At 41.3% G+C, this 26489-nt stretch overlaps 1 pseudogene; it reads left to right on the top strand.

Annotated features, from left to right (window-relative positions):
• The first annotated feature begins 15458 nt into the window (after positions 1–15458).
• LOC133765754 (E3 ubiquitin-protein ligase RING2-like) lies at positions 15459–16346 on the top strand (annotated as a pseudogene).
• The last annotated feature ends 10143 nt before the right edge of the window (positions 16347–26489 follow it).

Here is a 26489-nt window from a genome sequence, read left to right as displayed (position 1 = left end):
ATCCATTCTCTCTTTCTATGTCTTCAGGAACTCCTAAGATCTCTGGATTGTTTGACAGCATCCATTAGATCTCTGACACTGTTTTTTAGTTTTCTAATTCGTCCTGGTTTTTTTTGTTTGTTTGTTTGTTTGTTTTGGTTTGGTTTGGTTTATAAAATTTCCAAAGATTTGTCTTCTAACTCAGATATTCTTTCTTCTGCCTCTTTGAGTATGTTCTTAAGGCTTTCCACTGTATTTTTTTATTCTGTTGAATTCTTCATTCTCAATATTTTGTTTTGATTTCTCTTTAAAATCTCAATTTCATTAATGTTGTGTATGGGTTTCTTTAATTCATTAATTTGCTTCTGATTACTTCTAAGTAATCCTACAATCAAAATTTTAAATTCTGTTTCTGGCATTTTGCAGATCTCTTTATCTTCACATTCTAATATTGAAGTGTTGTCTTGGGGGCATCATGTTTTGTTACTATTCTTGATCCTTGAATTGCTGCATTTATTATTAGGGGTTGTGGAGATACTTTTTGTTTTTTTCGCCCCATGGTGACTTTTATCTTTGGACTATGCCTCTGTGACTTAGCCAAGTGTCCGCTCTTTCAGTGAGTACCCAGATGGTGTGGTCAGGGAGCTCCAGGGTGAGGGGAGTGTCCAAGGTGACACCCATGTTGGGTGTGGCAATTTTTTTTAAAGTCAGAAAGGAAGTTTGTTTAGCTCCGTTGTATATTCTTATGCTCACCTCCACTCCTCAGAGAAGAGCACTGCCTGGGTCATAGCCCCCTGTGTACAGTTTTCATCTGCACTGCCATAAGAACTCAGAATCTATGCAGTCCTCAGTGTGAGCCCGGATCCTGCAGCAATGTCCTTCACCAGGGAATCAGGGAGCCCCAAGCATGTGGAGCTGCCCATGGTGACTCCCCAACTCCCAGCCACACCCTGCACACCCCACACCCTGCACCCTCCCACACCCTGCACACCCCACACCCTGCACCCTCCCACACCCTGCACACCCCACACCCTGCACCCTCCCACACCCTGCACACCCCACACCCTGCACACCCCACACCCTGCACCCTCCCACACCCTGCACACCCCACACCCTGCAACCTCCCACACCCTGCATACCCCACACCCTGCACACCCAAACCCTCCACCCTCCCACACCCTGCACCCTCCCACACCCTGCACCCTCCCACACCCTGCACACCCCACACCCTGCACACCCCACACCCTGCACCCTCCCACACCCTGCACACCCCACACCCTGCACACCCCACACCCTGCACCCTCCCACACCCTGCACACCCCACACCCTGCACACCCCACACCCTGCACCCTCCCACACCCTGCACCCTCCCGCACCCTGCACACCCCACACCCTGCACACCCCACACCCTGCACCCTCCCACACCCTGCACACCCCACACCCTGCACACCCCACACCCTGCACCCTCCCACACCCTGAACCCTCCCACACCCTGCACACACCATACCCTGCACACCCACACCCTGCACCCTCCCACACCCTGCACACACCACACCCTGCACCCTCCCACACCCTGCACACCCCACACCCTGCACCCTCCCACACCCTGCACCCTCCCACACCCTGCACACCCACACCCTGCACCCTCCCACACCCTGCACACACCACACCCTGCACCCTCCCACACCCTGCACACCCCACAGCCTGCACCCTCCCACACCCTGCACCCTCCCACACCCTGCACCCTCCCACACCCTGCATACCCCACACCCTGCACCCTCCCACACCCTGCACACCCCACACCCTGCACACCCACACCCTGCACCCTCCCACACCCTGCACCCTCCCACACCCTGCACCCTCCCACTCCCTGCACACCCACACCCTGCACCCTCCCACACCCTGCACACCCCACACCCTGCACACCCCACACCCTGCACATCCACACCCTGCACACCCCACACCCTGCACCCTCCCACACCCTGCATACCCCACACCCTGCACCCTCCCACACCCTGCACACCCCACAGCCTGCACCCTCCCACACCCCGCACCCTCCCACACCCTGCACCCTCCCACACCCTGCACACCCCACAGCCTGCACCCTCCCACAGCCTGCACACCCCACACCCTGCACACCCACACCCTGCACCCTCCCACACCCTGCACCCTCCCACACCCTGCACCCTCCCACACCCTGCACACCCCACACCCTGCACACCTCACACCCTGCACACCCCACACCCTGCACACCCCATACCCCGCACCCTCCCACACCCTGCACCCTCTCAAGCAACTGCAGTATTTTCACAGTCCTGGCACACAAGGATCCCACAGTCTCGAGCACCCAGCCTCCTTTAATTCTCCCAGGCATCTCCTCTTGTCTGGTTGCTGGGCATGCAGACACGAGCTGGCACAGCTGTTATGTATGTCCCAAGGGGCACTCGCCCTCTCTCGGCTAGTAACAGGATGCCAGTGCTGGGTAGCCAGGGGGATAGAAACGTGCCCGCATTTTTTCCCTCTAGGTTGGCATGTACCCTGCCCCCCGCCAAGCTCTTCCTGCAGCTTTATGACCACTGGCTTGGGCTTCTGCAGTCTGGTCTCACCTCATTCCAAAGCTGGTGCTGAGGCTCTTGGCTGCTGGAGCCCCAAGCTGTGTGCATCCACACCTTCCACGTAGGTCTACAGTGTCTCCCAGTTAGTGTGGAGTTTCCTCTGCTGTTTTCTCCCTAACCCTTCCCTGGGATTGCACTCTCCTAACTTTTTCTTTTAACTATCCTCCCCTAGACTAGAGCAGAAAGCCCCTTGCTCTCCCGCCATCTTCCGACTCCGTGAAGCGTGTTCTAATAAATATCTGGACAATGCCCAAGCTCATTGCCAGCATCTTGCTGAAAACGTTTCAGTCTTTTCTTGGCAAATTCTTTTAAGAACTGTGTATCTCAGAATTTTAAGCAAAACCAACAAAAGACACTTTGGTGTCCTAGATAGTCTCCTGACTCAGAAGCTCGGATAGAAAAAGAATGTTTTAGTGAATTGGGGTGGGGGGAGTCAGAACCCCTGCCTTTTTGGTTGGGGTCTTATTATAAACAAATATGCTTTTCATGATCTAATTTCTGCAATTTGGTGATGTGCAGAAATATTCCAAGCATCATTATTGCTCACAATAGTAATAACCAAGTGCAACTCAAATGTCAATCTGAAGTAGAATTGAATAGCAATCCACATTGATGGGAATATCAATTAATTAGTTAGTTAATTAAGCAGTATTGAATTATAAGCTAACTTAGAGGTATTGATTGCACAACATTTTGAAAGCACTTAATGTCACGGAATTGTTTACTTTAACATGATTAATTTTATGTTATGTAAATTCCACCTCGAAAAAAGCAAAAAAGAGAAAAAGAGCCAATTAGCAGCAGGACTGACAGCAAACTTCAAAGCATAAAATAATAATAAAGTCAACAGAGTAGCATGAATTTACTCCACATTTTTCCATTCTGGTTTCTATTTTATTATCTTTCTAGAAAAAATGGTAGAAAACATTGGGTGTGCATGGTGAAGAAACAAGAGCACAAGGCATTGATACTCAGAGATGTGCACTATGTAGTTTAAATGCACCAAAAGGTGACGCATAGGTTGTATCAATAAAAGAATTAACAGTTTCTACTGCTGAGTAATGGAATCTCACATTTATTGAATTTGAAAAGAAAAACAAGTTGAGACATTGAAAAGCTGATGTGAGGCCTTATTTCTGACTTAGCAGTTAAGATGGGACACCTGCATTATGTCAGAGTGCCTGGGTTCAAGTTCTGCCAATTCTGGCTTCATGCTAACGCAACACCTTGGGAGGCTTTGGTGTTGGCTAAGCTACTTGGGTCCCTGCCAGGGAGACCTGGATTCAGTTCCCAGCTCTTGGCTTTGGGCTGGCCCAGTGCTGGCCATTTCAGTTATTTGGGGAGTGAAACAGTAGATGGGAACTCTGTCTCTCCCTGTTTCTCTTTTTTCTTAAAAAAAAGGAAAAAGAGCTGCTAGGAAATGTGTTACACATGGATGTACCTTTAAAAGGAGTATGGTTGAAGGATACCTACTGTCTTATTGTTTTGCCTTGGGCTCATCAGGTTCTCTAAACAAATAGAACTCTCTAATTTAGCAAATAAAAGTGTAATATGCTTGCTTTCTTAAATTTTATTTTCAGATAAGCAAGGAGAAACGTTTTAGCGATGTCCCCAATTATTACCTGGGGACAGACTCACACTAAAAGAATCACTGATTTTTAAACAGAAATTCAAAATTATTTTTGGTAAAACCATGAATAATCCTCTTACATCCTCCTGCCTGGTGTGTAGGATCCTTGCTGCCAGCATTCTTCAACCTACTTATGCAGAAGTCAGTGGCTTCCATGATTTCTCCGTTTCTCATACAGCTCCCTGCTTTATGTCTTATTCTCTGCTAATAGCACATCCCCAGCCTCTCGACTGGTATGAAGGAAGCCATTGCACAACGTCACGTTTTCAGTCCACTTCAGAATTGTACATCCATTTTTTCCGCTCTGAGTTTACATTTGCCTTTCGTCATGCCTTCTCCCCATCTCCAGATGTACCTGTCATCCACACTTCCTGAGAGTTCAGGCCTCCGTCCAGGCACTAGTGTTTCCTCCTGACTTCTTCTGCAGTTGACGTAGAATCTGGTCAGCCTACTGTTCTGTGACTGTTTTTTGCCGCATCTACAGCAAATCTCTCTATTTGGAGAGGGAACATCTCCAATTGTCTTCTTTAACCAGAAGTCAGACCTAAATATCTTAGTATATTATGTCCAAAGAACAGATAATCATAGGTAAACTATGAGGGAATATAATTTTGTATTAAAAGTGCAGAAAAAAATATACACATCATTCCATTACAGATTTTTTAACTAAAATCAAGTAATTTATTTTAGAATATTTATATTAAAATACTTTGATAAGCATTCTTGGCAAGTGGATTCACAGGAATTTGGTGTAGCAGTTAAGCCACCCATTGAGACGCTCATCTCCCATGTTGGAGTGCTGGAAGTCAGTACCAGCCCTGCTCCCAGTTCTAGCTCCCTGCTAATGCACCCCCTGGGAGGTGGCAGAGGGTGGCTCAGGTAGTTGGGTCCCTTACACTCATTGTTTGGGTAACCAGATCTTAACTTTGGCCTGCACAAGTCACCACCTTGTGGGGAATGAGCCAGCTCTCTGTGCAGCCTGGCTGTCTTTCTGTCTCTCAGCCTCAAAGAAACAGAAATTCAGGAAGCAAGAAAAAACAGACAGATGGAAAGAAAAATATATCAATATAATTAACCCAAATGATACATAGAAAGACTATGTAACTTTACCACAGAGAAGAGGAGGCATCTGATAAAATTTCTCGGACCTATTCAAAATGAAAATTCACAGAAAAGTAGGCGGAGAAAGACAGAAGTGACCTGTATTCCTACCAAATACCAGACTAAATGCCGTACTCGTCTACCAGATATCCAGAGAAAGTGTTGTTGTTAGAAGTTCTCCAGTTCACGGCAGGAGCCATGGGAGGATGCTCTTTGGTTCCAATGAAATTGCAGGGGACGTTTTAACCACCTGCTAGGTCAAGCATAATAAATAAATAGTGTGGGAATCTTTTACAAAGTAAATGCAACTTTTGCTATTTACAGATAAAAAGATAGTCTACATAGATAATAAAAAATACAAAATTAAAACTACATAAGAGAGATTAGAAAATACACGAAAGTTAATCACAATGTCATTCAATAGTAAAATAAAAGATATTTGAAAGTGTAATTTTTAAAGGACAGAAAATACAGGTATCTAGGTAAAATAAAACAAATGAGGTCTTAGACTTTCATAGAGAAAATTATAAAACTCTGAAGATATATTAAAACGTGAATAACAGGAACTGTACAGTTTTGAGTTGGAAAATTCAAAAGAACAACCACGTCACTTATCTCCTAACTAAGCTTAATTTTAATACAGTGCTACTTAAAATCCCAGTAGAATTTTTGTGATGTTTCGGAAAATGCTTATTCACTGAAGAGTCAGAGAGAGAGAGCACTTTTATGAGCTTGTTCACTCTGTCAGTGTCCTCAGCGGCTAGAGCTGGGCTGAGCTGAAGCTAGAGCTGGGCTCCATCCTGGTCTGCTCCGTGGAGGCAGGAACCTAATTCCTTCAGACATCAGTGCTGCCTCCTGGGATCCACATTAGCAGGAAGCTGGAGCCAGGATGTGAAGGAAGGCATCAAACTGGGGTGTTTGGGTGTGGGATAAGGGCAGCTTATCTGGTGCCCTCACTGCAGGCCAGATTCCATCCCAGCTTTTGTGACTTTATGTGAGAAAATAAAAAGCTGACTCAGAATTCTCATGTACCAGGAAAGGGTTAAGAATCACTATAAAAATTTATTAATGTAATTGGTGTGGATTCATCTCAGCACCTATGAAGACTTGTAATGAAGCTGTAAAAAAGAAAGGCAAATTGAATCACAGTTTGAATACCAGACTACCAAATAAACTAATATAACTGGTTGTTAAAAATAAGGCCAATTCACATGAAGGAACTTTATAGCCTGTAGAGGTGTTATTACAGATCCATGGAGGACAGATGATCTATTCAACACGTGGTGCTATGATATAGGGACAATGAAATTAAATCCCTGTCTCACAGTATACATAAATTAACTTCAGGTAGGTTAAAAGCTTGAATGTGAAAAAGCAACTCCGTAAAACATTTAGTAAAGTTATTGGAGAAAATCATGATTTTGGCATAAAGGAGTCTTTCTTAAATAAGATACAAAAGGTTAAAGTGATAATTTACATTAAAATATATTTATACATTTCAGTAGATGTTATAACCAAAGACAAGTTGCATTTTGAGGAAAATTTCCAACAGAATAGTGTAGAGGTGTCTAGAATCTATAAACAATTAAAGAGAAGGAGATGCAGAGAGATCTTCCATCCACAGGTTCATTCGCCAAATGGCTGTGATGGCTGGGGCTGGGCCAGGCTGAAGCCAGGAGCCAGAAGCTTTCTCAGGGTCTCCCACGTGGGTGCAGGTGCCCAAGAACTTTAGCCATCTTCCTCTGCTTTCCCAGGCACATTAGCTGGGAGCTGGATTGAAAGTGGAGCAGCTGGGACTCCAACATGCGCCCATATGGAGGCTAGTGTTGCAAGCTGGGGCTTTAACCCGCAAGCCAAGCACAGGCATTTGGGGAGTGAACCAATAGATGGCCACTATCTCTCTGCATCTCTCTCTGCCTTTCAAATAAATAAAAATAAATAAAACTTTTTAAGAAGTCTGGAAACATTAAACATTGAGGGGACAGATATTCTCATGGAGAGCATAGCTTAATACAACCATTTCGGAAAATAATTTGATCATGTTTGCAAGATACTCAAACTTTCAACATAGAAATTTCCCTGCATAGATTCAGATGCATAAGGAAATAGATGGCAATAATTTTCAATGAAACATGTTTTTTTAAAGATTTATTTTATTTATTTGAAAGGCAGAGCTACGGAGAGAGAGGAGAGGCATGGAGAGAGAGAGAGAGAGAGAGAGAGAGAGAGAGAGAGAGAGAGAGAGAGAGATTCTATCCTCTGTTTCCCTCCCCAAATGGCCGCAGAGCCAGGGCTGGACCAGACTGAAGCCAGGAGCCAGGAGCTACCTCCAGGTCTCTCATGTGGGTGCAGGGGCCCAAGCACTTGGGCCATTCTCTGCTGCTTTCCCAGGCACATTAGCAGCGAGCTGGATTGGAAATGGAGCAGCTGGGACTTGAACCAGTGTCCATATGGGATGCCAGCACCCCAGATGGCAGTTTTACCATCTATGCCACAACTCCAGCCCTGAAGCAAATTCCATGAATACATATTTAGAAATATGGTGGAAGCAAGGTTTTTAAAAGAGAAAAACTTCCTTGGGGTAAATTAAATAAGCATATGAAGGAGTTATTTGTACTCCCATGTTTATAGCAGCTCAATTCACAATAGCTAAGATATGGGATCAACCCAAATGTTCATCAACTGAAGACTGGATGAAGAAATTGTGCATGTATAGTGTAGAATACTACTCAGCCATACAAAAGAATGAAATCCTGCCTTTTGCAACAAAGTGAATGTAAACTGGAAACCATTATATTTAGTGAAATCAGCCAGTTCCAAAAAGACAAAAACACCGTATATTTTCCCTGGTCTCTCGTAACAGAGTAGTAGAAATGTAATTGTAGCAGTGAAATTCACATTCTGAGATTCGATGATTGTTTACAGCCCTTGCTCTACTGTTGAGGAGCAGTGTTTTTTTCTTCTTTCTACTTGTCGACCTCTTCACTTCGTGTAGGATTAATCTGAGGAGTGTAAAGTAGACTGAAAGTAGACCATTGTAAAAATGAAGAGAGGGAGTAAGAAAGGAAAGAGGAGGGAGGGTGGGAGCAGGGGCAGGAGGGAGGCTGGGGTGGGACGCATCACTATGTTCCCAAATCTGTACATATGAATTATGTGAAATCTGTTCACCCTAATAAAAAATCAAAAAGTAAAAGAGAAAAAAAACTTAGAGAATATAAAACTTCATAATTGGATACTAGGTTGATAAATTTTATTTTCATACATTAGGATACTATTCAGTGGTTAGAGTAAATGATAGTTTATACACATCTACATTAATGATTCTCATAAAGAATATAAAGAATAAAAAATGCAAATTGAGGGATAATAGGTACAATTTTAATATACATTATACAATTTAAAACATGATAAAATATTGTGGATATACATGTGTAGCACAATTATTAAAATATATACAAGAATGGTGAATACCAAATTGAGGGCAGAAGTTGTATCCAGAGAGGGGAAGAAGGGAATGGATAAGTGTAGAGATAAATTGTAGACTTTAACTGTTTTTGACATATATAATTGCTTAAAAACTCAGGAAAATATGCTAAAGTATTAAGGTTTAAAAATATGGTCAATATATAACAAATTTCAATCATACAGAAACTATAGAATTATATATATAGGATATATATATATTTTTAAACTTTTATTTAATGAATATAAATTTCCAAAGTACAGCTTATGGATTACAATGGCTTCCCCCCCATAACTTTCCTCCCACCCGCAACCCTCCCCTTTCCCGCTCCCTCTCCCCTTCCATTCACATCAAGATTCATTTTCAATTCTCTTTATATACAGAAGATCAGTTTAGTATTTGCACCCACATAGCAACACAAAGTGAAAAATACTGTTGGAGAACTAGTTATAGAATTAAATCACAATGTACAGCACATTAAGGACAGAGATCCTACATGATATTTTTAAAAAATTGATTAATTTTCTATGCAATGTCCAATTTAAAACAAGTTTTGTTTTTCTTTTTCAGTTTCAATTATCTTTATATACAGAAGATCGATTCAGTATATACTAAGTAAAGATTTCATCAGTTTGCACCCACACAGAAACACAAAGTGTAAAAATACTATTTCAGTACTAGTTATAGCATTACTTCACATCGGACAACACATTAAGGACATATATTTAGAAACTATATAATTATATATGTATTACATATTACACATTATATAAAATATGATATATAAAAAATTTTATAGTTTCTGTATGATTGGAATTCATCATAATACAACTCTGAATGTAAAAGATTTAGTGATAGAAATAACGGACTTGAGAGGATAAGTTAAAATATTTGCTGTATCATATTCCTGGTCACTCAAAAAAGATGCTTAAGCTTTTCTCTTCACTTCTTATAGTGGGCACTTGTTCCTAGACTGCCTTTTTAGTGGAAGAAAACTGGTTGGTAGAAATTTCTGCTGTATTTTAAAAATACAGATCAAGTCTTGTCACAGCAAGTCAATGTACCCATCTAAATGTCTTTTCTTCTTTAGGTAAATTGAGTATTTTAAATTTTTCTCATTTTTAATTGGTACAAAAGAGAACTTGCTTAAAGTCATAAGAGGAATGATATTTCAGTAGGTTAGAGCATGCTGATACATGAAAGAATAAATGGTTTTATTGGCAGTTGATGTGGCAATGGTGATGGTTTTTGGGGGACAGATCTGACTGCTTTGAGGGATGCCGAGAGAACTGGTCAAGCCTTACTTCTAGGGATGTCTGTGTGGACGTTCTCGAGGTGATTGGTGTGGGGGTTGTCATGAATGGAAGACCTGCCTTCCGTGAGGGTGGGCATCTTCCTGTTGACTGGAAGCGTGGAGAACAGAATTTGGGAGAAGGGAGACCCCTCCCTCTTTATTCCAGAGTGGGATTTCTCTCACTCTTCACTTGGACGTCAGACTCAGGGCTCTTTTGCTTTTGGACTGTGAGGCTGGCACCAGTGACCTTTCAGGGGCTATTGGACTGCGTGCTGTTCTGTTGACCTCCCTACTTCCGATGTTTTTGGATTCTTGAACTTAACCATGATACCACATTTGCTGGATCTTCAGATTTCACATAGCCACCATGGAACTATGGAAGTTTTTAGCCTCTATGAATGTGTGTGTGTGTTTGTATGTGTGCACATATACACCATGACTCTGTTTTTCTGTAGAACCATAGTGACAATTTTGGTATCAGAAGTGCGGTAGTTGACATAACAGTTTTTTTTTTTTTTGACAGGAAGAGTGGACAGTGAGAGAGAGAGACAGAGAGAAAAGTCTTCCTTTTTGCTGTTGGTTCACCCTCCAATGGCCGCTGCAGCCAGCGCTTCATGCTGATCCAAAGCCAGGAGCCAGGTGCTTCTCCTGGTCTCCCATGCGGGTGCAGGGCCCAAGGACTTGGGCCATCCTCCACTGCCTTCCTGGGCCATAGCAGAGAGCTGGCCTGGAAGAGGGGCAACTGGGATAGAATCCAGCGCCCCAACCGGGACTAGAACCCGGTGTGCCGGCGCCGCAAGGCGGAGGATTAGCCTGTTAAGCCACGGCGCCGGCCATACATAACAGTTTCTGAAAATGTAAAAGTGGCTTTGGACATGGGTGCAGGGGCCCAAGGGCTCGGGCCATCTTCCACTGCTTTCCCAGCCCATGGCAGAGAGCTGGATCAGAAGTGGAGCTGCCAGGTCTCGAACCTATGCTCGTATGGGATGCTGGCACTGTAGGTGGGGGCTTTACCCACTACACCACAGTGCCAGCCCCTTAAATGGTAATTTTTAATACAACGTGTCAGATGTCTTCAAGGAATTATAATTTATGATCTGGGTTTTTAAATGTGTACACACTCCATTGACATCTGTAGAAGGGCTCCATTTACATGGCATTGGTTTCTGAAATGCCTACAGAGCACACTTCCAGGAGGAAATTCCTAACAGAAACCAGGAAGGAAAAGCGCATGTGTGTTAAGCAGAAAGAGCAAACTGCAGGGAAAGGCATTTGAAAGTTTGGAAGGAATGACTCATGCGATAGTCATTTGGGATTCTCTTCACTCTACTTTTCCTCCAGAAGGTGATATTTTCTTCTCCAGAACTAATCAGAAGAATTTTGAGTTGTGAAAATACATGTTTTAAAATTGGTTAAAAAAAAAAGATACATTGTCTTATGTTCAGATGAGTCGGTTGATCTAGCACTTTGAGTGAACAGCAGGACATAAAATCACTGTGAACAGTATTATGAAGCGTTACAGATGCTTTCTTTGGACTAGCTGCTCATTTCCAAAATAAGATTTAATTGATAGCTTTTCTCGTTTAATCAAAGAATGAATTGGAAAAATATGAACAGATTGTGATAACCGAAAATAAATGAACTTGACAACCTGGAAGAGGAGCAATTGCCATTGGACTGAATAATAATATGGAAGAACCTTGGCGTGCATAATTTATGTGTGAATAAGAAATACAATTTTTGACATTTGTGTTTTGAACATGCTGCCTAGACGTGGATTTTTGGGAAAAACACTTTTTTCAATCTAAAAAACTAAGGTTCTATTCAAATATGTAGTTAACTATATTTTACCTAGTTATTTCAAATATTCTGTTTCTCTCTCTCTCTCTCTCTGTATGTGTGTGTGTATGAGTGTTCATTCCTCCCTTCCTTTTCTCATTTCAAAATTATAAAAATAATATCCTGATGAGGATGACTGTAGTGACGACTATTATATATATTATATATTTTAACTATGTTGATTTCTTGTTACTCATTGAAAATGAGCTATTTAATGCCTTGTTTCAATATCTTAATTGCAGTTGCTATCTCTGATAAGGGAGTTGTCTTCTTTTCAGAAAACTGCTATTTTCATTCTGGCTGTTTCTTATTACCTGTGTAATCTTGAGTTGGCTGCTTAATATTGCCAAGCCTCAGATGCTTCATCCGTAAGAAGAAAATGATAATAGAAGACTGTTGTGATAATCAGATGAGAACAATACATCTGACAGTGTCAGAAAAACTACAGATTCTATTTGTTAAGCACAGTAAAGTATTTTACATATACATTTCACACATCATCATTCACCCATTGGAAATTTCTGGCACTGTATGTTACAGTGTCCAGGCAATTTAGTGTTTATTTTTTCATTCATGTATTTGGCATCATGTAGAAATATCCACACAGCCATAAATCAATTAAGCAAGACTCCAGTTACACATTTAAGAAGTTGGTCTATTCTCTTGCATAGTAGCTAAAGAAACAAAAGTAGACAAAGAGAGAAACCAAAGGACAAAGCAACAGCTCACGATTTTGTCAGAATTTATGGATAATTTGTTCCGAATTCCTTATGAGGCTCAGTTTTTATGTTTCTATGCTGGCCTGATTTTCACAGGATAGGAATGGAAACAAGTGCTCATTGACTAACCCAGTATCAAGTGACTTGATAATTTATGTAGGCTGTTTTAAAGAACAAACATTTGTTGTTTATCTCCTGTGATAGGCAATGGAAACTTGATAAGTAGAGCACAATCAAATATGTATGAAAATCACTGCAGTAAATTGTGATATTCACTTTAGTAGAGTTATGTGCAAATATTTAGCAATGAAACCAAGTAAGTCATGACCAGAGCAGATTTCCACAACAGGAAGTACTTGACTGATGTTGAGGAGGAGGGGTTTGCCATGTGTATTGTGGGGGGAGAGTGGCACTTGCACATGTGTGTGCATTTATGTGGGGGTAGGTGATGGGAATGGTTGAGGGACAACATTCTGAAAAGGCAATGTGTAGAGAACAATCATAAAACATGTTGTGTTTGTGAAGAAGCAGGGAGTTTCACTGTTCGGGTACATGGGTGTGAGGAAGGGATCAGCAAGAGGGGGGTTTAAATAAATGGGTGAGGTAGTACAAAATCAGAGCAATGGGCATATTAGGATGGGGGGGATCAAGAGAGAATTCCAGTACTGCAGCATGAATACATACTGTAAAAACAAATAGATAACTATTAATGGGTGCAATTATACAGATTCATCTCCCTGAAAGTTTGTGGGGCGTTGTTATTATTTAGGAAAATCATCCTGGATTAGGATTGAGGAATAACTATACAGGTAGAAACTGGAGTGAAAATGTAAGTTAGGAGACTGAGAGAAATGATGGGGATTTGATCTGAAGCAGTGGCAGCAGAGATGAGAGAATGTCTGACAATAAGGAAGCAGGAATTGATATCCCCAAAGTGCAGGTAAACAAACCAAAGTTCAGAGAAGCTGGGTAATTACCTCATGATCACACAGCCAGGAAAGAGCAAAATCAAGATGGAAACTGGTCTTTACTAATTCCAGTGCCAGGACCATCTTCCAAGCTATAACCCCTTGAGTGAGGCCACATCCATCTAGAGGAAGGGAATTTTCAAAATTTATTTGTTTGTTTGTTTGTTTTGAAAGGCAGAGAGAGAGAGAAATAGAGAGACAGAGATCCCCTGTCCACGGGCTCACTCATGGACTGAATGATGGACTGATGGACTGTCCCCAGATGGACTGAATCAGCCAGGACTGTGCCAGATCTATGCAAGGGCCTGGAATCTCATCTAGGTGTCTCATGTGGGGGCAGGGACCCAACTACTTGTACTGTCACCGCTGCCTCCCAGGGTGTGCATTGCCAGGAATTTAGAATTGGAAGCAGAGCCAATGATATGGGATATAGGCATCACAATTGGCAGCTTGACCAGTGTACCAAATGCCCACCCCATGGAATCGTTTTCTTAGTCACCTAAGGGCAGTTAATGAGCCTGAGAGGCATGCTCAAAGACAACACTGCTCATGTGATAGCACCAGTCCTTCTCCTGAAGTCTTAGCTCAGACATCTTCAGAAGTTTCATTTTTCTTTTGGCAGAATTGCCATGACGGTACTTTCTACCTTTTTTTGGGAAACACTGTTACTAACGATCAAGTAATATCTCTGAGCCAATCTGACTTTTAATGGGGAAAGGAAATTGTACTTTCAAGAAACTTCATATTTGCACAACATTCCTTTGTTATTGAGCAGGCTAGCTGATCCTTAGAATTTAATTTGTATAGGCTTTCTCTCTTCCTCCTTTCCTTTCTTTTTCCCTTCCTCCTTCCTCCCCCCCCACCCTCCAGTCCTTCCTTCCTTTTATTCTTCTCTTTCTCTCTCTCTTTATCTTTCTGTTTTACTTACTAAGTGGTAGGACATAATCTGTAAACATCATGCAGGTAGAAAAAAGTTAATAGAAATTTTAATAAAATAATACCTTGACTAGTCCTTAGAATTTTTAAAAAACTGTCATGTCAATCAAAATTATGTTTGTTGTATTTATTCTTTAATAAAAGTAAGATGGAGTTTATTTTGAGTTTTGGTTCCCTTTTCCTGAATACTTAACTGTAAACAAGATGGTCACATTTAGATTTCATATAGAAATTTTTTTACTTAATGAGAGGAAGCTTTGTTAGTTAAATTCTAAGGGGAAAAGAAAAAAAAACATTAACACCTTTTCCCCCATAATTGTACAATATTGAGTTGCTAATTCAAATACTTGATGGGATGCTTTGATTTTGTCAGGCTTGTGTGGATCAATTTTAGATAGTGCAATCTTGTTAGAAGAGGTGAAAAAAATGCAGAATCTTGGTTTTCATGATGATACAGAATCAGGCTGACCGTGACTCCTATAAACTTGTCTGTGAAATAAAGAAAGTCATGTTTCTACAAATGCCGTCAACTCAGTACCTTGTGATTTGATTGCTCAGACAAGAACATAAAGATTTTAAGAAATTATAAAAACCGAGTCAAGGGTTATAAATTGTTTCAAAACAAATTTGGCTAAAACTTCTCAGTTTTCTCATGTATAAATAAATAATAATAGCCATCTCTATTAGTCAGAGAGAGACAGAGAGGGAGATGGAGAGAAAGAGATGGAGAGGGAGGGAGAGAGAGAGATTTTAAGAGGCTCATGCAATGGTGGAATCTTGGTGAGTTCAAAATCTGAAGGACTAGGCTGGGGATTCAGGGAGGAGTTGCAGCTGGAAGTCAAACGTAGCCTGTTTTCGGAATTTCTTTTTGCTGGGAGAGGTCAGTGTTTGTATTAAGGTCCTCACCCGATTGGATGAGGCCCACTCACCTTAGATATCATCTGATTTACTCAAAGTCTACCCATGAAAGTGTTGGTCTCACCAAGGAGCGCTTGCACCATTTCTGCATGGACTGCGTCATCATGGCCCTGAGAAGTGGCAACAAGTCCCACCTGTTGGAAACAGCTAGTTTACAAAAGATCACTCAGGCCAGAGCCAAGCTTTGATGCCCTCATCAGCAGAATTTATCCGTGTCTGATGCGTGTGAAGCTCATCAGGAGAGAGTCTTGGCCAGGATCAACAAGCACAGCAATCAGCAAGCCCTGAGTCACAGCATCGGAGGGACTGGAGATCCAGGTCATGAACAGATTACAGCGGGGCAAGAAACAGCACATCAAAAATGGGAGTGGAGCAGAAGATAACGGCGACAGTGCATCCACCCACAGCAACCAGGAAGCAGGCCCTAGCAACAAACGGACCAAAACCTCTGATGAGCTGGATAACAACAATGCATCAGTGGCCATTGATCCAGTGATGGATGGGGCTGGTGAAATTGAATTAGTATTCAGGCCTCATCCCACGCTTATGGAAAAAGATGACAGTGCACAAACAAGATACATAAAAACTTCAGGTAATGCCACTGTCGATCACTTATCCAAGTATCTGGCTGTAAGGTTAGCTTTAGAAGAACTTCGAAGCAAAGGAGAATCAAGTCAGATGAACCTTGATACAGCCAGTGAGAAGCAGTATACCATCTACATCGCAGCAGCCAGGGGCCAGTTAACTGTTTTAAATGGCTCTTTTTCTCTGGAATTGGTCAGCGAGAAATACTGGAAAGTGAACAAGCCCATGGAACTTTATTATGCACCCACAAAGGAGAACAAATGAGCTTGTAAAACCAATTCCGAGAAGGAACTTTTTTATAGCCCATTTCTTTCTTTCTTTCTTTCTTTTTTTTTTTTTTTGGCAGGCAGAGTGGACAGGGAGAGAAAGGTCTTCCTTTGCCATTGGTTCACCCTCCAATGGCCACTGCGGCTGGCGCACCGCGCTGATCCGAAGCCAGGAGCCAGGTGCTTCTCCTGGTCTCCCATGGGGTGCAGGGCCCAAGCACTTGGGCCATCCTCCACTGCCTTCCCGGGCCACAGCAGAGAGCTGGCCTGGAAAAGGGGCAACCAGGACAGAATCCGGTGCCCCGACTGGGACTAGAACCCGGTGTGCCGGCGCCGCAGGAGGAGGATTAGCCTAGTGAGCCGTGGCTCTGGCCCCATTTCTTTAATATTAAAGCTGTACCATCACTGCTTCTTAAAAAAAAAAAGTGTTGGTGTCAACAAGGTCAAGGATAATATTTGCTCGTGTTTGGGCATGATGGGCCAGCCAGCCGAACCGACATTAAGGTATCCATCGTTCCTTCTCCAAAGAATGTCCTGAACATTGGATGATTTACTACGTGATGGCCAGTATCGTGGGGCAGTGGATTAAGCCATTGCTTGCAACACAGGCATTCCATGTGGGGTTGAGTCCTCCTGGCAGCTCTACTTCTGATCCAGCTCCCTGCTTATGTGCCTGGGAAACAGCAGAAGATGGCCTGAGTCCTTGAGCTCTGCTACTCAAGTGGGAGACCTGGATGGAGTTCTGGTTCCTGGCCTCAGAATGACATAGTCAGTTTTTTGCAGCCATTTGTGCCATTAGCCAGCAAATGGAAGGTCTCTCTGTCTCTCCCTCTTCATTATGCCTTTCAAACAAATGAATAAATCTTTAAATTAAAAATGACTTACTATATGTAAAGCACTTGATATGTTAACTCCTATCATCATTGCTATTGTTCTTAATGTGGCAGTTACTTTGTTTCTGTGTTATGGGAAGAATGACCGTTATTTTACTGTATGTCTGGGCACATTTCTACTATTTAAATGATGGGAGAAAAGTTTTGATTAGTTGTGAAAAACAGCAGACTTGATGTAGATAGGAGATGTTCTCATTCAAGTTGAAACTCTGAAGAGAAAGATATTTACCTACCCAAACCAAGGTAAATACAAATAAAAAATTTTACATTGCTTTCCTTGGAACTTTTACAGATACAACTCTGATCCTTTCCAGTGAATCAAAAAAATTCAATTTCACAAATCTAATCATGAAAAATGGCTTGTTTTCTTCCAAAGTTAAGGAAAAGTTGATTCTTTATCATCCTTTCTCCCTTTCTCTCTTTTGATAGTGCTGGAAAATCAGCATAAAACAAAGGCCTAACTCATAAATCCGTAGGCAGCTGCGTAGTTACATTACGCACACCTAGTTCAGCTGGAGAAGTTCATTACAACCGGAAAAGTCATGAACGATGTGCATCTCCCAAATGGACTTGGCCTTCCACACAATAAATCATTCATGAGTGTGCAAGGTTCTAGCCTCCCCTCCCCTCTCTGCACCTGCTTCCACGTCAGATTCTGCCTGGCTTTGGCGGTCACACACTGATCTGACCAGGGAAGCCCAGAGTTCAGAGATCAGCAGCTTCCTGCATTGACAGTGATGATGTTCCTCCCTTTGTCATTAGTTGTGAATTCTCTCAAAGATTTTTTTATTTAAACCGCAGTTTACAAGGAACTCTATGTTCTCTCTCTCTCTCTCTCTCTCTATATATATATATATATATATATATGTGTGTGTGTGTGTGTGTGTATCATTTCCCAAATGACTTTTCTGACTTCCCATTTATTTTGTGATTGTTTAAAATCACTAGTTATGATTATGAACACCTTTGGTTCTATCTATTGTTTTTTTCCCATTCTCTGGTTTGCTTTTTTTCCCTCCATGAGTCATATGAGAGTTTTTTCCATGTGCAATCAGTTTTGTTGCTTCTAGCGTGCAGAAAAAAACTTTTTCTGCTGCTTCTCTGTTGTCCCAAGTGTGTTGTTTCTTGGCCTTATTATTATAGTTAACCTTATAAAGGCCTTGGCTTATATTGCAACTGTGGTAATCCTGAGTGTATAGTGTGTAACTCAGCTTACCAGAGTTGAGGGTGCAGAAGTTAGGGTAGTCAGTGCTAGCCTTGGGAAAACTGGGGAGATGAGACAAGAGTGTCTCGGGTGGCCCCTGTCCTTCTTGTTGGGTTCCTGCACCCCAGCTATTGACACTGTGCCCCTCCCCAGTCACTGCTCTTTAAGATCACGAATTAAGGACATCCCACCTCTGAGAAGCAAATTCTCATTTAAGGTTAAAGATCTTACCTTGCCTCTGAATTTTCATGACATGTGAGGGTTGTTTAAAGAAAGCAATATCTAATCTAAGGAAATATGAGTTGGTGTATGCTCAGCCTGCTGACATGGACAGTGTATATTCTAAACCACCTGACTTAGGTAATCTACTTGACTGGTGGGTCTTCAAAGAAGGTTCCCACCAAGCAGTAGAAGATGGCCCATGTCCTTGGGCCCCTGACCCACATGGAAGACAGGGAAGAAGCACCTGCCTGGCTCCTGGCTTCAGATTGATGCAGCCATTTGGGGAGTGAACAATAGGATGGAAGACCTTTCTCTCTGTCTCTACCTCTCTATGTCTGTAGCTCTACCTCTCAAATAAATAAATAAAATCTTAAAAAAGAAGGTTCCTACCATGATGTGGACAGTGCTGCATCCATGAAAAGCACAGTAAATGTGATGGAAGTTCCTGGTTTCCCACCAAATCCTCCTTCCTGGACTGGTGTAGCTCACAGTTTTGGCTGCTATTGGTGCACATCTTATGAGCTGCACTCTTCTTTGAAGAATTCTCATCCACCAGTGGGACCCACCTAGCTTAAAAATTCTGGGGCAGTTACTCCAGCCCTACAAACAGCCTCCAGCCACAGCCAGTGGCTGACAGTTGTGCAAAAACAACATCCTAGTCACCTCTCCTGAAGCCAAAGTTGTGGGTATCAGTCAGGCTCCAGAACTCGCCGTGGCTCAGGTTGAATGTGGTTTCCCAGGAGATCCACTTCTGTGCCCGGCTTCTTCCCTGCCCCTACTCCGCTCCCTTCCGTTCCCTACTGGTGCCTCTCAAGTGCACTGTCTGAAAGTCGCTCGCACATGAATGCATCCTTTGGCCCTGCTTCTGCGGGAGATGACTTCAGATCCTAAGTATAAGCTTAGGGAACAAGCGCGACATGGAATGTGAAAGAAAAGAGGAGGGTTTTTCTCAGAAACTGAAATACATCAAAGTCCTCACTATGGAGAAAAATCAGAATTTTTTTTTAAAGAGATTGATAATCTTTATTTTGTGTTACACTTACCAGGGCATCTAATTTATTGAGTGCTTAATTACTCTACGTGCCGTAATTAAGCATTATTAGTGGGAATGGAAATGTATTTGATTTTTTAGTTTGTCATTCATTCAAAGTATACTTTTATGAGTGGGTAGAGAAAATGTGGGATGCACACACACACACACACTAGAATACTATTCAGCCACAAAAAGATGGGATCCTGTCATTTGTGACCACATAGCTGAAATCAGAGTTATTGTGTTCAGTAAAATAAGCCAGATGCAGAATGACAAGTGCTGCATGATCTCACTTCTATGTGGAATCTAAAGAAGCTTATATCATAGAAGATGAAAGAAGAATGGTGGTTACCAGAGGCTGGGGAGAGTAGGTGGTGAGGAAAAGAGGGGAGAGGCTGATTAATTAATAATAAGTTACAGTTGGAGAGAAGTTAAAAGTTCTGGTTTCTGTTGCACAGTATGGTGAGTATAGATGATGTATATTTCCAGAAGCTAGAGGATAAAATTTTGAATGCTTTTATCACAAAGATATGAGAATTGTTTGAGGATATAGATATTCCTACCTTAATTTGGACATTATGAAATGTGTACATGTATTGAAACATCACACGGTACTCTATAAATACTTAAATTTTTTGTTATCAATTTAAAAAATGTTGTGTGCCTCTGTGTATTCATGCATGGAAAAACATACATAAATCATACAATTCATAAATGCAAACATGTGGAAATATCATAAATACAAGTGAGTCTTCATGAGAAGTGCCCTGGTGAATTGCTTCTAGTTGGCAACTCCATGTCTATTGAAATTATTTTACTTTTGGTCACTCCAGGAGAAAGCTGTAGTCCAGAGAGGGAAGTATGGATGAATCCAGTTGTTTATGCCTATTAAGAGAGTTCATGCCACTTTCCCGGTCCCATCAGGGCTTCTTTTTAGAAACCTACCTTAAGGGCAGAGAAAATGCTAGCAGTTTGTTCTCCAATGGCAATATCTGCTATTTGGTCAAAGAACTGTTCTGATTTAGATAATTATCTTACTTGAACCATGCCTCTTCCATTTTCCACAATCCAAGACCATATGTGCATGTGCTCAGTTGCACATTTATGGCTGTTAGATTCACCAATGCAGGACACACTCTCTATCTATGTTTTATCAGACCTGTGGTAACTGATAGAATACCTACAATGTAATGTATTGGAGTTAAATTTTCATTTGATGATTGTTTGTGGCCCTATATTTACTGTGGAGGAACAGTGTTTTGTTTTTCTTCTTCTTCATACTACTTTTTGAACTCTATACTTAGCATAGGGTTTAATCTTATGAGTATAAAGTAAACTGATAATAGATCTGTGCAAAAATTAAGAGTGGAAATAGGAAAGAGAGAAGGGTAGAAGTATGGGTGGGAGGGAGGTTAGGTAGGAAGTATCACTATGTTCCTCAATCTATATATATATATATATGAAATACATGAAATTTGTATACCTTAAATAAAATTTTAAAAAAGAAATGACACCTTTTTGGTTCTCACTGTACGTCTTCTACGATCTATGATTCTGCAGTGATTGAAAGATTTTATACCCCATCTCTGACCTGCTTATAGACTTTGTTATTTGACCTTGGTTTGATTCCCTGAACCTAATTTACTTCTTGTTTGCTCTTATTTGAATATGATTTGTCCTGAAACTCATAAGTTTAATCTCCAAAGTCTCATGCTAATGTCATTAGTGTGTTTAAAAACAACTATGATGTTTAGAGACAGGACCTTTAAAAGTGACTAGAATAGAATAAGCCATTAGGGTAGAGCCCCCATAATTGAATCTTGGTGACTTTATAAGGGGGGAGAGAGAGATCACACAGAAAGATACACACATGCTCCTGTCATGATGTGATGCAGCCTATGGTGGACCTATCCAGAACCTGTATCGAGCTGTCTGGACTTTCTAAAACTAGAAACTTGAGCCAAAATACAGCTCTTTAAAAGTAGCTCCCAATAGCTAAAACAATCTTAAAAAATAAAAACAAAGCCAGATGCATCACAGTACCAGATTTTAAGAGATATTACAGGGCAGTTATAATCAAAGCATCCTAGTACTGGCACAAAAATGGACATGTAGACCAATGGATCAGATTAGAAACCCTGGGAAATGACCCACACACCTACAATCAACTGATATCTGACAAATGAGCTTAAATCACTCTCTGGAGAAGGAGTAGCTCTTGAACATATGATGCTGGGATAGTTGGATTTCTGAATGTGGAAGTATGTGACAAGATCCCTACCTTACAACCTATACAAAAATCAACTCACAATAGATCAAAGATTAAACCTAGGGCCTGAAACCATCAATTCACTAGAGTAAAACATAGGGGAAACACTGCAAGACATTGGCCTAGACAAAGACTTCTTGGGTTTTACCCCAGAAGCTGAAGCAATAAAAGCTAAAATAGAAAAATGATATTACATCGCCTCAGGAAGCTTCTGCACAGCAAAGGAAACACTCAATAAAGAGGCGATGGGAGAAAATATTTGGAAAGTATACATCTACGAAAGGATTAATATCCACAATATATAAGGAGCTCAATAAGTGTTGTTCATTTCTCCTGACTTCTTAGTGGCTGTTGGCTGGAGATTGAGCTAATTTCTTGAAGGTCTGCCATGTGGTTCTACAGTAAGTTCACAGTGGGACTGTTGCCTTGGGCAGCAGAGGTGTCCCTCTGCAGTGTGTTGCGATGAAGCAACACACAATTTAATCATAGCAGTGACATCCCACCACCTTTGTTAAATTCTGTAGGTGTTATTAGAGGCAAGTAAGCCACTGCCTACACACAAAGGAGAGGGGTCACCTTCAGGTATTGCTGCCATACCCTTAGGAAATTCTTACAGGGCTGCTGATGAAGATTAGCAAAGCAGAGGGCAGAGCAAAGGTGCCTACTGCAGCTGTGTGCTCTAGCAGCCATTGCCCTCCTCCATCTGTAAAGTGAGGGGTGTGGGGGATGCTGTTTATCTACTTTGCTGGGGCAGGGTGACAACTTAGCCATAAAATGCTTTGTTACCTCGGGATGAAAGGCTCTTTATATACCCGAAGTGTGCTTTTTCCCCCCTAAAAAGAAAAGAAAAATAAGAAAGAAGTCACCTGTTGCCAGGGAAACCACAACCTTTCACTATGCTTATTTAGAAAAGAGAGAGATTCGAGACTCTTCACTGTAAGAACAGAGGTCTGTGCTTTATGTTGGTGAGAATAAACAAAGAAAAAATACCATTCTTTTCAACTAAATATATTCATTATCTTGGGTCTTGTTGAAAATATTTTATTCTCAAGGGTCCAAGTCAAAATATACTGCTAATTTTTCCTTGCCCGCCTATGTTTGTCTTGCTCGCATATGAAGCTTCCTTTTAGGTTGGCAGAATTTTTGGGTCTGAGAAAAACATGGGTCAGTGAAGGGGTGCTGAATGAGCTAGCAAAACACCATTTCAATATGGTATGACCAGGAGGCTGAGGTGTCTCCTCCTCTGTTCTTGTTGTATTAAGTCACAAAAGTTTCAGAACATTCAAAAAGAATCCTTAGTACATCAACAGATTCCTCCTATTGTTGCTTAAATGACCCCATCTTTGTATGGTAACTGTGGTCCAAATGATGCTTTAAAAAAGTGTCTGAAATTTTAGCTGAAAATGGGTTGATAGAGTTGGACTCTAAGCATCAGAATTTGCATGGTGCTGAAGGTTAGTCTCACTGACTCCTTCAGTAAGGGACTGGGTAGAGCGATGCTGACTGAGACAGCCGAGAGGTCGGAAACCCATCTGCTGAACAAGCCAATCAGCACAGAGGGCTAGTAGGCAATGTGAACTATAGAGGTTCACTCATGAAAAGAGTACTTATTATAGCTCAAATGGCCTCACATGGCTCTCTCATACATGACTCTGCAAGTCTAGGTCTGCACTCATGGAATAATACTTTAGTCAACGTTGAGATGCCTCATTGAAGGTTACTCATTCAAATTTGGAAAAAAAATCTCAAATCAGTGCATTCACAGTTACAACCGATCTTAGGCTGAGAATCATAAACCCAACACACTGCATATTAGGAAAAATAGATTCTTTAGTTTAACATTAAAAAATTAACCTGTGATATTTAAAACAGTGGTTTGAATCATTATTTTGCTTAGTCATATGCATCCAAAAAGAATTACATGAACTACCCTTCTAAGTGCCATTAAACCTCAACAAGATTTAAATTTATAACTTTCTGCATGAATAAAAGCACTTGTTTTAAACTCTGAATCTGGAAATGTTACTTTATGTCAATTGCATGGGTTATTGGAAGCTATGTGGAAAATATTTTTTTTTTGACAGGCAGAGTGGACAGTGAGAGAGAGACAGAGAGAAAGGTCTTCCTTTTGCCGTTGGTTCACCCTCCAATGGCCGCCGCGGTAGGCGTGCTGCTGCCGGCGCACCGCGCTGTTCCGATGGCAGGAGCCAGGTGTTTATCCTGGTCTCCCATGGGGTGCAGAGCCCAAACACTTGGGCCATCCTCCACTGCACTCCCTGGCCACAGCAGAGAGCTGGCCTGGAAGGGAAGCAACCGGGACAGAACCGGCGCCCCGACCGGGACTAGAACCCGGTGTGCCGGCGCCGCAAGGCAGATTAGCCTAGTGAGCCGCAGCGCCGGCCATGTGGAAAATATTATCTGGAGAATCTAAGAAGGATAATGGCTTGAGGAAAGTGAATATGTCACTATACTCCCTAATTTTCAATATTTGTACTGATAATTGAGGAATCATATATTTTAGTTAGGAGCTAGGAGTGACAATGCTGATATTCTTCTAATTATAAGTTATTGGCAGCATCATGTGTTGCTAATAGTACTCAACAGTTTGTTGGGATTCAGTAGTAAGAGAGAAAAAGTAGTTACTCATTTTGATGTGGTTGCATACCAAGCAGGCATAGCTGTTTCTAAGCTCTTCTTCAAATGTGAAGCTGACAGGCAACTCAAAAAATATCTGCCCACGTTCTCTGCCTGATAGGTTTCTATGTTGCAGGGAGACAAAAGACATCAAGAAGGTAAATGAAATAGGCAGGAAGAGCAAGAATAATTGGAGATGCTTAGCTGTGTTTGGGCTGCTCTTCCTGATGCAACAGGGTTTATTGGCCTGTGATGGCAAATTGACCCAACAGATTTGTTCACTGGTGGTCCATCAACTCACTATTTTAGACAGATTCATAGTCCATGTTATGCTTAGGGAGATGTCATTTCATAAATCAGAAAAAAGAATTACAGATCTGATGTAATTCTAGAAAACAATTCAAGAAATAATTTTCTGGGTTTCAGAAAAACAAGCCTGTAACACCAAATTAAGCTTCATCTTAGAACACTCACAGATATTTTTCTTCTTTTGAAAAATTCATGGAAATTGAAACAATCGTTAGATTATTTAGAAATTCATTCTCCTGGATCAGATATCAAGCTGTTGCTATGACTTGCAGATTTTGCTGCTGTAGGATTTAGAATTCAGATTTATCAATCAAGAATTAAGATTTATCAATCAAATTTCTTACCCAGCCTATATTCAATAGGCATTAATGACTAAAATGGAAAAATTTCAAATATTGTGAGAAGAGAATTCCCTAATCTTTTATATTGCCCAGATAATTGCATGTGACTTGTCATTAACTACTGGCATGATATAAAATTATAGACTCATCTCTACCTTGTTTTCCCGTGTGGAAGACACCCAACGAGTGTTTTAAAATTCCAAACTTATTTGCACAGATATAAATGCAGTTGTTACATTTTATAGTTGAAAGGGACCTTAGCAATCAACAAATGATACCTCTGAGACCAGGGAGGTGAAGCCATGTGCCTCAAGTTGTGAAGGTGGATAGCATGGGAGCAAAGACAATAGCAAAGATTGCCTGGTTCCCAGCCCCCACGACTGTGGCAGCGGAATTTGTTTCAATTGTGTCAAGTAGATGTAAAATTATTACATTGTGATTTTCAGTGCTATGGATTTACATAGGACACATTCCAAATGATTTTGGAAGCGTAAGATAACACCTGCTGCTTTTAAATAAATGAAAAACATCTTTATTCTTTATTAAAGTCTCTTGCTTCCCTTGTTAAGTGCTAAACAACAGTACAAAAGCTGTCTGTATCTCCATGAACAAAAATACACCATAAAGTAGTTTAAAATGTCTTATTAAGGAAGGAATGAGCTGAACTAGTGCCAAAGTTTTGGCTCTACTTTCTCTGTTTGGATGCATTTATTTACTTATTTCCATCTTTTACATTCCCACAGATGCTACACTATATTGGAACATTGTAAAACTGACCCTGAAGGCACCAAGAAGACTAAGCCAGGGATTTACATAATTTTTTACTAAGGTTAGTGTTTTTGAAATGAAAGAAGAAATGCGTTTGGTTAGAGATTAATGTCTCTTTAGTGAATTATTTTAATAAGAGCATTGGTGCCAGTAGTCTTGAATGAATTTAGAAGAGTATGCAAATGCACAACAACATTATGTACTAGATCATAATAGATCACGGTCACTTGGAGCTAAGTAAATGATGTTCCTGCCAAGGATTCTAGCCCGTAGTTTTCCATGAAATCACAGACTCATTATTTGACAAGCTTGCTTTGTCAGAGAGACTTGGACAGTTTGGCACATATGATTCATTTAGCGAGAAGTGATATTGTTTAGAGCCACTAGATACAATAGAACAGTAGTTTGCCTGGCTTGTCCTTTGCCTTCTCAAAGAAGGGTAGTTCTTTGAGGAACAAGTTGTGAACTGTGAACTGTACTTGTTCGGCTTTTGGCATCCTTGC

The sequence above is a fragment of the Lepus europaeus genome, chromosome 8 (genome assembly GCF_033115175.1).
Source record: "Lepus europaeus isolate LE1 chromosome 8, mLepTim1.pri, whole genome shotgun sequence".
In the NCBI taxonomy this organism is placed as follows: Eukaryota; Metazoa; Chordata; class Mammalia; order Lagomorpha; family Leporidae; genus Lepus; species Lepus europaeus.
The sequence above is the reverse complement of the archived record's forward strand: the minus strand, read 5'-3'. Positions and strand labels throughout refer to the sequence as shown.